Source organism: Polistes dominula, unplaced genomic scaffold (assembly GCF_049000335.1).
Source record: "Polistes dominula isolate Pdom_NZ unplaced genomic scaffold, Pdom_raw_medaka contig_37, whole genome shotgun sequence".
In the NCBI taxonomy this organism is placed as follows: Eukaryota; Metazoa; Arthropoda; class Insecta; order Hymenoptera; family Vespidae; genus Polistes; species Polistes dominula.
In genome coordinates, this window is record NW_028301169.1 from 3,135,822 (window position 1) to 3,148,592 (window position 12,771).

A 12,771-nucleotide genomic window follows, 5' to 3' on the forward strand; every position below is an offset into this window, starting at 1 on the left:
ATAGTCGTTGTTTGTTAATTAATCTTTTCACTTATAAATACTGATATATCTGATCAATTTATTATTATATTTTATTTACACAAACATTATTTTCATATCTATTCCTAGATTAAATATTATTCACGTGAAATTTAATAGAAATTAATATTAGATATGTCTTTTTAACATATTTATAATAAATATATGACTAAGATCCTTATAATGAAGATTGAAGATAAATCATAAGCTTATTATTATTTCTTTGTTGTTTTTTTTCTTTCTCTATCTCTGAAAGATGATAATTGTTTTTCATCAGATGTGATCATTTCATTCCTTGATGTATCATAAATTTCACCATTCAAATTATTTCCTTAAATTATTTTATTTTTATTAGATCATGAACCTGTTCACTTTCTATCTCTCTCTTTCTTCCTTTATCTTTTTATATATTTATCTCGTTCTTCATAAATGTCTGACAAGTTTCATATGAAAATTATTTCGTTACATGAGTCTGTTTAAAATTGTGGTCATTCTTTTGTTTATATTTTTTCATAAATATAATAATAATAATAACCGATCCCTTTGTCTTTTCTTACAGATGTCTGATAAAAAGTATCCTATAAAAATGTTCCCTTTACAAATTTTTTCACAAACATTCAACAGATGTTAATTTCAATGGATTAAGGAGATGAGCTGAAAAAGAAAAGAAAAATTTCTTTCAGTTTATTTTTTTTTTTATACGATTATATTTTAACAGCAACTTTCGATTTATCTACAGCATCACTTCTTTTACCTTTAATACACTCTCATATACTATTCTCTTTTTCTCTCATGGAGAAAGAGATGCGTGCGATCTTGTACATCTGCAACACTCGTCGTACCACTACCTCTCCGAAACTCGCTAGCATCTTGCAGATGCTGAATTCGTGTGTTATGTTGTGTTGTGTTGTGTTGTATTGTGCGTGTGTAAGAGTTAGACCGTTCTTGTTCGCCTGCGAGGTGTATTCATCTTGGAACATATAGAGTAGTGGCACCTGCTACTCGCCAGCTAACAACCAACAAAGCTGAGTCTTCCAGAATCCTTTTTTATCTCTCTCTCTCTTCTTTTTTTTCTCTTTTCTTTTTATATATATTGAGGTTTAAGCAAAAGGTGATGCTACCAAAGAATTATTTCCTTTTTTAGTCCTCCCACCTTTTTTTCTAATCACTTTCATTTGTTAGTATCAAGTATTTTGTCAAATAAATTGTCAATATATTCGTATTATTTTTTTTTTTAATTATAATTAATAATTTATCACAGTATTTATATTCATATACGGTATTATATAATTCTTACCTTTTTTCTCCCTTATCTTCTAATCACTTTCATTTGTTAGGGTCGAGTATTTTATTAAATAAATTGTCAATATATTTGTATTATGTTTTATAAATTATAATTAATAATTTGTGACAGTATTTATAATACGAATTGATTTGAGTCAGAGTTACACATATTGATATAAATAATACGTAAAAGTATTTTATTATAAATTACTGATTATTTTTATTATATAATATTAAGTATTTTGTCAAATAAATTGTCATTATATTTTTATTATTATTTTAAATTATAAATAATATAATTTGTCACAGTATTTATAATAGAGGTAGGTTTAGGTCAGTGTTACATATTGACATAAAAATAATACTTAATAATATTATAAGTTATTGATCATTTTTATTATATAATATCAAATATTGTGTGTGTGTGTGTGTGTGTGTGTGTTATATAAATTATCAATATATTTTTATTATTTTTTTTAATTATAAATAATATAATTTGTCACAGTATTTATAATAGGGATAGATTTGAATCGGAATTACATATTGATATAAATGATACTTAATAATATTTTATTATAAATTACTAACCCCTCACTTTTATTATGTAATAAAATATATATATATATATATAATAATAATAAAAATAAATAATTATGGCAATGTTTTTTAATATTTATTTCATATTATACAATAAGTAACAATCTTTTCTCTAATATCATCAGTGAAACACAATAAAGGTATGCGTTATTATTTGCTGTTTGTAAAAAATCATTTAGATGATGATCAATATCGAATTTGACTTAAATGTTAACGTGAAAAGATGATAAACGATAACTTGTAAGTAGGATAACTGCCTTGATATTATGTACAATGAATCGACTTATTCGACGTATTTCTTGATAGTGTGGATGTTACTGACAATAACTGACTGATGGAAGGCAGCTGGACCTTCTTCGAGTCATCTGCCTCTGTAGCTCGCGATGCGATAACTATCCCCCTTCTCGTTTCAAGCTACATTAATCGATATTTATTATCAGCATCAAAGGTGGGTACTGAAAAGACAGCTGACTCAAAAAAATACCGTGGCTGATCATCAAAGAGAATGGATGATGATTTCATAAAATCATCTTATTTCACTGAGAACCTAACTAACTGTTACATCAATCTCACTTTTCTTCTCTGGTATTTTTTTTTTTTTGTAAATCATATTGAGAGAATATATTTTTATATACGATGATGAAAATGTGAATGGAACGAAGTTTAAGTAATTTTAATAATTTTTTATAATTATATTTTTATTTTTATAATAATTCTTATTTTTGTTTATAGTTGCATATTACTAGTATATTCATTTTAATTGTATGTTAGTTTTAATATTTAATATTTATATTAAATTTCTTGTTTTTTTTTTTTTATTATTATTATTTTCTACAATGACAGATAAATTTAAAAAACTTGTAAAAGGATTTTATCCATAAAAGGAATAATAATAAAAACAATATTTTCCTATATATTATTATATATGAAATAAATATAAAATATTATGAAATTATTCGATTAGACGATTTAAATTATCTCAAATTAATTTTTAAAAAACTCAAATATATCAAAATATCTTTTATAAACAAAAAATACAGGTACACATATGTAAATTTTCACATAAACACAAAAATCATAAATTATCATAACTAATTTAGTTTGATATACCAATAATGTAAACGTGATAATGGTAATATTATTAGCGAACTTAAAACTTGCCAACTAGAAATACTAAATGAAATGATGTATTGTAAATATTTGACCAGAAAAGATCATCCCTCGCGCAATCCTACCCTTTTGTTGTGCGTCGAGTTTGTTATATCGATTTAATGGTAACCCGACTATTGAAAAGAGCAGTGTGGGAAGAGCATACAAGTAGAAAAGGGAGAAAACGAGATGACGCTATTATGTCACCCGGAAAGGCGGGAGATGTTCTCTCCTAATAATGGTCTCCCATGATCAGATAGGAAATTGCTTAGGGATGTTTAACGAGGGGGAAAGACCGAAGTTAAATGCCACACTCCTCTAAATGTCAGGGCAGCATCCCTTCTAATAGACTGGTACCCCACTTACTATTGATGTCAAAGTAGCTTATGTACATGTTACGTTTATATAGATGATCAGTATGTGTTATTATATGCTATTAGTAATAATGAAAATTAGTAATGTCGACAAATTCAACGTATTGAAAGTTTTCAAAATTTATATATTATTATTTATTAAATAATATCTTAATATTTTTTAATATTTAAGTTTAGTATTTTTTTTAGACTGGTACCCACTTACTCTATTGCTGTTAAAATAGCTTATATTACGTTTATAGAGATCAGTATGTGCTGTTATATGCTCTATTCGTAATAATAAATATATTATTATTAATTAATTAATATCTTAATATTTTTTAATATTTAATTTTAGTATTTTTTTTAGACTGGTACCCACTTACTCTATTGCTGTTAAAATAGCTTATGTTACGTTTATAGAGATTAGTATGAGCTGTTATATGCTCTATTCGTAATAATGAAAATTAGTAATGACGAAAAATTTAATGTATTAAAATTCTTAAAAATTTATTAATAAAATAAACAATTAAATATTAAGATATTATTAATTAAATAATATCCTAATACTTCTAAATATAAACAAGTTTAATATTTTTTTTTAAATATACCTTCTTACTATTGCTAAACATTCATTTTCAATTACTACTATTACTATTTTATTTACTAAAAATTAAATGTATTGAATTTTTTCCTAACTTATTATTATTAATTAAATAATACTAAATAATTTGTACCATAAACAAGTTTAGTATTGTTTTAAACTATACCCACTTTACTATTGCTAAAAATTCATTTTCAATTATATTACTACTTCTATTTTATTTAATAAAAATTCAACATATTGAAATTTTTCGAAATTTATTATTATTAATTAATTTAAAATTATTTTTTTATATTTTAATATAAACAAGTTTAATATTTTTTTAGACTAGTACCCCACTTACTATCCATGTCAAAGTAACTTATGTACATGTTACGTTTATATAAATCAATATGTGCTCTCTCTTTCTCTCTATTAATAATAATGATAATTAATAATAACGATAAATTCAATGTATTGAAATTTTTACAAATTTGTTATTATTATTTAAATAACAATTATGTTTTTTTATATTTTAATATAAAACAAGTTTAATATTTTTTTAGATTGATACTCATTTACTATTGCTAAAAATTTATATTTAATTACTAGTACTACTATTTTATTTAATAAAAATTCAACATAATGAAATTTTTCGAAATTTATTATTATTAATTAAATAATAATTAATACTTTTTAATATAAACAAGTTTAATATTGATTTAGACTAATACCCCACTTACTATTGCTGTCAAAATAACTTATGTAAATATATGTTACATTTAAATAAATCAGTATGTGTTCTTATGTACTATTAGTAATACTAAAAATTATTTAACGTATGAAAAATTCAATGTATTGAAATTTTTCAAAATTTATTATTATTAATTAAATAATATTAAATACTTTTTAATATAAGCATAGTATTTTTTATGTATACTTGTATTATTATGTATACTTTTATGCAATACTTTTTATTATATACATAGTATTTTTTATGTAAAATATCAAAAACTATTATTATTTTGTATTTAAAAATGATTCTTCTCATTTTACATTGAAATTATTATAATCACATATTAAACATTTCTACATTACATGTAAATAAAAAATGATATTTTATATTCAATCTATTTATTACAAAATTTAAAAACAAACAAACAAAAAGAAAGAAACAATTAAAAATTAAATTTTTAGTAATATTTAAATAAACAATATATATTATTTTTTAATATAATAATAATATCTCTCATAAATGTATCAAATATTATTTTTATCTGACAATAATAAATTAGATAAGAAATTAAATGTAATCATTTAATCGTTCAAACGACAGAGACATACACACACACACACACAAACTCACACACATATATAGACAAGTTAGTATACGTTGACGGATTGAAATGGGGAGGAGGTCGTAGCTACCCAACGTGAAAAATAACGTGTCCGCCAAGAGTGGTCGATAACGTACAGAAAAAGAGAGACAAAGAGACAAAGAAATAAAGAAAGAAAGAAATAAAGATGGAAAGAGAGAACTCAGAAACAGTAGGATGTTCATTGGACACCGTATATCCTGTTATTCGCTCCGCTACAGAATAACGAGCTGCTTCACCGTTAAAATCATAACAACGAATGAATTGTGATTCCAATAGGTTAACCATCTCGTTTCAATTTAGCATCCGGTTACAACCGTATGTAAAGAAGAAGAAGAAGAAGAAGATACTCAAACCATAAGTTATTATATATATATATAATTCATTGACACCACCTTTTGCTGCGAATGAATGTATATGCACACAGAGATCTGCAATAGTGTCATTTAAATTTGATATTTAAGAAAAAGATAGACGACAATCTTATCTCGTGAAAATGAATTCTTTTTTATATCAATCAGGTATTCGGTTACTACGACGGTATTCTTAACTTAGGCAACAAGAGACACGCGAGTTACGTAGCATGATCAAAGAAAGAGAGGGGAAAATATGTTCGATGCTATGTATTAATGGATACATATATTTCTTTGTATGTATAATAGATATATTAAAGTTAATAAATACACACATATATGTATATACGTATATCTACGTACAGGGTGAGTCAATGAAAATGATTATTTTAAATATCTCATTACTTATTTATTGTTTTTTTATCAGAAGAGTTTTTCTAATCGAATGTTTTAAATCTTCGAGATGCGACTCGTTAGATTAATTTAATTTAATTTATAAAAAAAAAAAATAAAAGTGTGTATAGAAAAGGAGTACTTAATTTTTTCATTTATCTTTTCATCGACGATGTCAATTTATTATTTTAAAATATCATTAAATATTCGTAAATCAAATTAGAATAATAATAAAAAAATTGAAATTTTTTTTTTTTTTGATGCAACCAATCATTAATCTTTTGATTCATCTTTCCATCAAAGTTATCACTTTGTTATTTCAAAATTTAATTAAATACTCCTAAATCAAATTAGAATAATAATAAAATTAAAATATTATTTTTGATAAAACCAATAGATACTAATTAATTTTTTGATACATCTTTTCATCAACGTTATCATTGTATTTTTTTAAAATATAATTAAAATACTCGTAAATCAAATTTGTGTAATAATAATAAAATTAAAATATATTTCTTTTTTTATTTTGGTACAACCAATAGATAATGAATTATATTAAATAGTAACTAATAACGATTATATAACCGTGTATACATAGGATTGAAATCTTATTCCTATTGAAGATACTTAATTACCATACTAGTACAAATCGACAATCCTTGTAATGGTTCTAATAATAAGTGTAATGTCGTTTGACAAATTGACGTTCGTGATGTTTTCAGTAATTCATTAATTAATTATCCCCGTTCTCTATTAAACAATCTAAACTTTTTCAATTATCTTAATCCTCCTTAAATATACTCACTTATTTACTAACCAACCAACAACAACAGTAACAACAAAATGGGATCTTTGTTTCATGATCAAGAAAATTGCAATAAATCGTTGCAAACAAAACAAAAGAACAAAAAAATCGAAACTAATTATTTTTTCCCGTATTTTCTTCGTTTAAATTAGTCATCCTTGTCTATCTTGTTCGTTATCTTTGTTGTTTTCATCGTCAGAGTATTTATTGTTGTATATTAATAGTATTAGTAGTCGTTGTTGTTGCTGTTGTTTTTAGTCGAAAGATCGAAATCATAATGCGAGCTTGTGACCATAGGTATGCAGAGTTGTGGAGGCTAAAGTATTACCGATGACTCAGCCAACGACGTGGAATGTCGCTAATGAGTCGCCGTCAGTCATGAGGCGAAACACGAAGGTCTGCGTCTATTTAACCGAACCGCTTTTTCGGTTTCACGCAAATACACAAAATTTCCTCTCATTTACTTCTAATAACATTTTTTTACCCCTAAACGAGATTTTGTCTCATTTAAAAATAGATTACATTGAAAAAGGTACGATGCATATGCCTATATGAGATAAACAAAATCTAATTCATCATTCAGATATTGTATATATATGTATGTATATCATTTTATTATTATGTACAATGAATTATTAAGTACAATGAATGTATCAACATCCTGCACGTTCAACTGGACATATGACGTATGTTATCAAATGAACTTAAAACAAAGTCTTAAAAAAAATATTTAAAAAAAAAATGAACACAGCTTATTAACGTAAGAGTTGTACCTTGAATTCACGCGAATACACGTCTATATCGTGGGAAACTAGCGTAGTATCTTTCAAGAGCACGTAACATTTTCATAGTATTAGTGTTTATATATACAGATGGTAGAACAATGCACAGGACTGTCGGTGCTCGTTCCGCATTGCTGGTTCTAAGATCATCAGCAGCTGTGGCTACTACATACTGGTATGACTTTTATCTTGTACGAACCTAACTTGTCCATGTCCTCTACCTATATTCTTAAAGATATTCACACCAGTATTTACTAGATTCAACAATAATAAGAATACAAAAATAAATACTAATCGAGAAAAATCAAGAATCAGCTTTGTTAATCCAAGAATAAGTTCACACATTTCTCCATTAACATCGAAGATGATGAAAATAATGAAAGATGACAAAAATTAAGAAGAAACACATTGTATACTGCTATTGTTTATTGTGATTAATTTATTTTAAATATTATTCATCAAAATATTTTAAATAAAGGATCATGAACATTTAATCCCTTTATATGCAATACTAAGTAATCTTAAAAATATTTACACAATTTCATTAGTAATTTAACAAAATATTGAGATAAAAGGTTTAAAAAAAAAAACAAATATTGACCAAATAAAAAAAAAAAATAAGTGGTATGTCTTCAAACATCTTACGTAAGAACATCATCAATCTGTTCCCTCTAAAGAGTTGTAACCTCGATTTCAACGAACGTGTCTCTCCGTAGGGAACAATGGTTCCATTACAACATTACAAAACCAGGGGGACCAGTAGTAACATGAACAGCATCAGTATGTAATAATACTCACTAAAGACTCTCTCTAAATATATATGCAAGTGTGTGTGTGTGTGTGTGTGTCTCTCTCTGTGTGTATGTGTGATTATTTTCTTCAATAGGAATTTCATAGAAAAATTCTATCAAAGTTAGCACAATTTCCACGAACAAAATTTCTCTCCCTCTTTCTCGTAACGTTTTATGGAATAGAATGAGGGAAAGGTAGATAGAAAGAGAAAAAGAGAGGGAAAAAGAAAGAGAGGTATTACAAAGAGGAAAAGAAGAGGAGAGCAAAGCAGAACGAGGCGACGAGCGAGGTCTCCAGGTATTGATCGAGTACGAGCTCAAACGCTGCTGTGCCTGCCATGATTTCACTCAGTTCGGAGGAGGAGGACCAATACTGGATGTTATAGTAGTGGTAAACCTAACCGAACGTATCTATCCTACATGTATATAAAGATTTAACACCATTTTCAATATTACACATACATAGCCATACATACACACAGTAATAAAGGATCTGAATTGTGTGAACTAGAGACTCCCAACCCGGAGGATACGATGTAAGTATAGTTTTCGTAGCTTAGCAACCTGGATTAGTTCCAGCTGTAACCACACCCTCGATTGACCAATTTATTATTCATCTAACAGCGGTTTCTCTACTACGTTGTACTCTCTACTCACACTCCCTCCTTTTACTACTACTGCAAATAACTATCACTCTTACTTACGATAATCCCTAACTTCGATTAGGCTAAATTATTTTAGATGTTATTTTCTTAGAAAGTGACCTATATTCAAACGTGAATAACAGAACCGTATCATCAGAATATTCCATTGAGTCAACTCTAATTATTATTTGAATCATCATTCGATTATTTCAATTGTAATAATTTTCAGAGATTCAACTATAATTGATTAAAAATAAATATAATATAAAGAGATAAAAAGATGAACGTATGTTATAAAATAAGATAGATCTCGTGATCTATAAAGAGAGGAAGTAGAAAGGCGAGAAGTCGCGAGGAAGCCTTTAATGATCGAACGGTTCTTCCCCGAACACGGGGGAATCTGATTCACGGGATGGCGGTGGCAGAGAAGAGAGAGAGGGTCGGGGGCCGAACGGTAGCGGGGGTTGGTCTGTAGGCTAAAGTCAGATCTCCAAGGTTTCATAGGTGTGTTGGCTACAAACGGTTACCAAGTAACGGGCTAGGGAAGCAACCGGTCAATACCTCGCTTCTGCTGCTGCTGGCTTACCTCCGCATGAGCTAAAACGTCACCGGTGGAGAGTTGCTCTCCACCTGTCCCTCCCTTCCTCTACTTCAAACCACTCTCTCTTTCTCTTTCTCTCTATCTAATCTTCCCTCTTTCACCCTCACCATCTATTCCTCTTTCTCTCTCACCCTTCCTTTAGCTTTCAACGACACACCAGCAGCAGCAGTAGCAACAGCAGACAACCAACATCAACCATCCTCTTTCCTATCATCGACCACTGAAGTCCAACGCAACTACTACGACAACTCCTATTCGCCAGCGTCCCTATAACATGTCCCTGATTCTATCTACACGATGAGAGAACGTATGTTCGCCTAATATCAAACTCTATCCACGTGATAATATTATATCTATATATGTTGATGTTATATATATATATATATATATATGTATCTTCGATTCTATAACCCAAAGTTACAATACCTAAACACACATTTCATCAATCCTACAAATGGTACGTACATTAGATATGACAAATTTTCATCGGGAGATGTGGCTAATGTGAAAGCTTATCTCTGATCGGCGACCTACTTTAATAAAGAGAGAAAGATAGAGAGAGAAAGGAAGAAAAAAAAAGAGGAAAACAAGAATAAAAGAATTATTACCTCGTTGAGCGGTCATCGTATATCTCGTTTGTTTCCTACGAGGTCCAAAATTATCAAGACCCAATTCAAAGTACATTGAATTTATCAAAATACTTAAGAATTAAAAATATCACACCCATTTTAATTAATATAGATCAAGAACAAAAAAGAAAAGAATGTAATACAAAATTTTAATTTAAAAACCCCCACACGTGTATAAAGAGTATACACGTACTTACGTCTTCACACATGAACAAAAAAAAACGGGGGGAATACTGAAAAAAAAAGAAAAAGAGCATTATCGTTCTAAAATTTATCTTACTCGTCGGCGGGAGTACACACCCAATATATCCACCCGTCCATCTTCCTGTGAGCTCCTCCTACGTACATCGTCGACACACATACGTAAGCATGAACTTGTCATATGTGTGTGTGTGTGTGTTCTCCTATCGGTGGCGACAGTCCAGCCACCGAGCTCGTTTCCCGGAACCGCAGCAGTCACGGGACACCCCCGTAAAGAGGGGAAGCCCTTGGGACAAGCAAAAAGGGGTTGCTCTTCTCTCTCTCTCTCTCTCTCTCTCTCTCTTTTTCTCTGGTTATTCGTATAGCTTCTCCCACCACCATTCACCATCATCCCTTCTGTCTTTCTCCAGGCTCTCCCTACTCTACTCTTGCTTTCACAGCACCACCCACGCTCCTCTAACACTGCCACGCGAGAGTACCGCGCCGTCTATCCGGAGCCATCCTCCCCCTCCGCCCTTCCCCACCCACCATTGAACGCAATTCATGCCCTCCACCACCATCACCATCACCACCGCCACCTCCACCTCCACCACTGCTGCTGCTGCTGCCGCCTCAAAACCCCTCCCTCACCCTTACCAACCTAACCAACCTCTTCCTCCTACTCCTCTCATCCTCCTATCCACGTCTTTCGTTAGGGAGACGAACATTCGTTGCTGCTAACGTGCACGCTTACACCGTCGTTCTGTGTGTCTACGGCAGCTACCGCGTTTTCCTTCTTTTTCTTTCTCTTTCTCTTTCTTTCTTTTCCTCTACTTTTTGACTCATGATGACTCTGCAGACTTGCTATCTTTCTTTCTTTCTCTTTTAACGGCACAGGAAACACCGACGTTAAAACGCCAAAGAGCTATTATCAGCCGACCTGGAGCCGACCCTAAAAACGTATTTTACGAAATAAAATAACAAAAAGTCTTTTTAAACTTTCGTAAAATCTTATTCTATAATTTTGAGTACGATTAGAGCAGGAGGAAAAGGATGATTACGATCGTAGAATTCTTTATTTATTTATTTTATTTATTTTATTTATTTCTGTGAAACAATTGAAATATTCAATTGAATTTGTGATTATAATAATTTATAAGAGATAAAACGTTTTTTCTCGTGTAATTATTATATTTATAATATGTATTTATGGATATGTAAACTTTCCATCTCATTCATCGATGATATTCCATCTTCTCAAACGTTTTAAATATACACGCGTGAAACTGATTAAACTGACTGAGAGAAAAATTCAATGTTCTAGGGAAAATACACCGAGTGAGCGTGCTAATTCGAAAAGAGTTTTCTCTCAAAAGGAAAACGTATCTCACGCGAATCCCTCGTCAACACGGTCGCAGGTTATCCACAACAGCAGAAGGAGAGAAGGAGAATTAGAAGAAGAAGAAGAAGAAGAAGAAAAAAAAGGCCAGGTTGTTCGGGGGGGGTGAAGTGGGGAGGTTGTGTTCTCTCGTTCCAGTATACTCTCTACTTGCACTACACATCCTTCGTTCTTCACCTGCGTTCACCTGTCTTCCGTTCACTCTCTTCTTCACCCCACTGGCTTTTCAATGCTACCAACGACGATTTGACGCTTGGTCCACTTTTATCTTTTTTCTTTTTTATAAACAACTTATCCATTTTTTGTGATATATTTTAAAAAAAAATATTTAAGTTTGTATTGTGTAATTTTTATTTTCGAACGACTATAAATAACGTTGAATCTGTGACAAATTGTGAATTATCAGACATTGCTTAGGATTAATAAAAGAATTCGATTTTTTTTTCTTTCTCGTTTACGACAAGTAACGAGACATATCACCTGTCTCGTTAACCTCCAATATTTTACCCCTTCCATGGTTTCTTCTTCTTCTTCTTCTTCTTCTTCTTCTTCAACTTCGTATAGTATATGCGTACACCTAAATGTTAAAACACGTGTGCTCGTACAAAAGAACAACGTACGCACATATTTTCACCTCATCTACAAATTCTTGCTTAGCTACGCTAAATGAGTTTATTTTTAAAATGAACGATTCGAATTTATTCGTGTTAATTAAAAAAAAAAAAAAAAGAAAAAATAAACAAGTCTCGTACGAGAGTTTCGATTAAATATTATACAATTACACATTTCGTGGTCATTATAACGTGTTAGAATAAAAAAAGAATAATAATAATA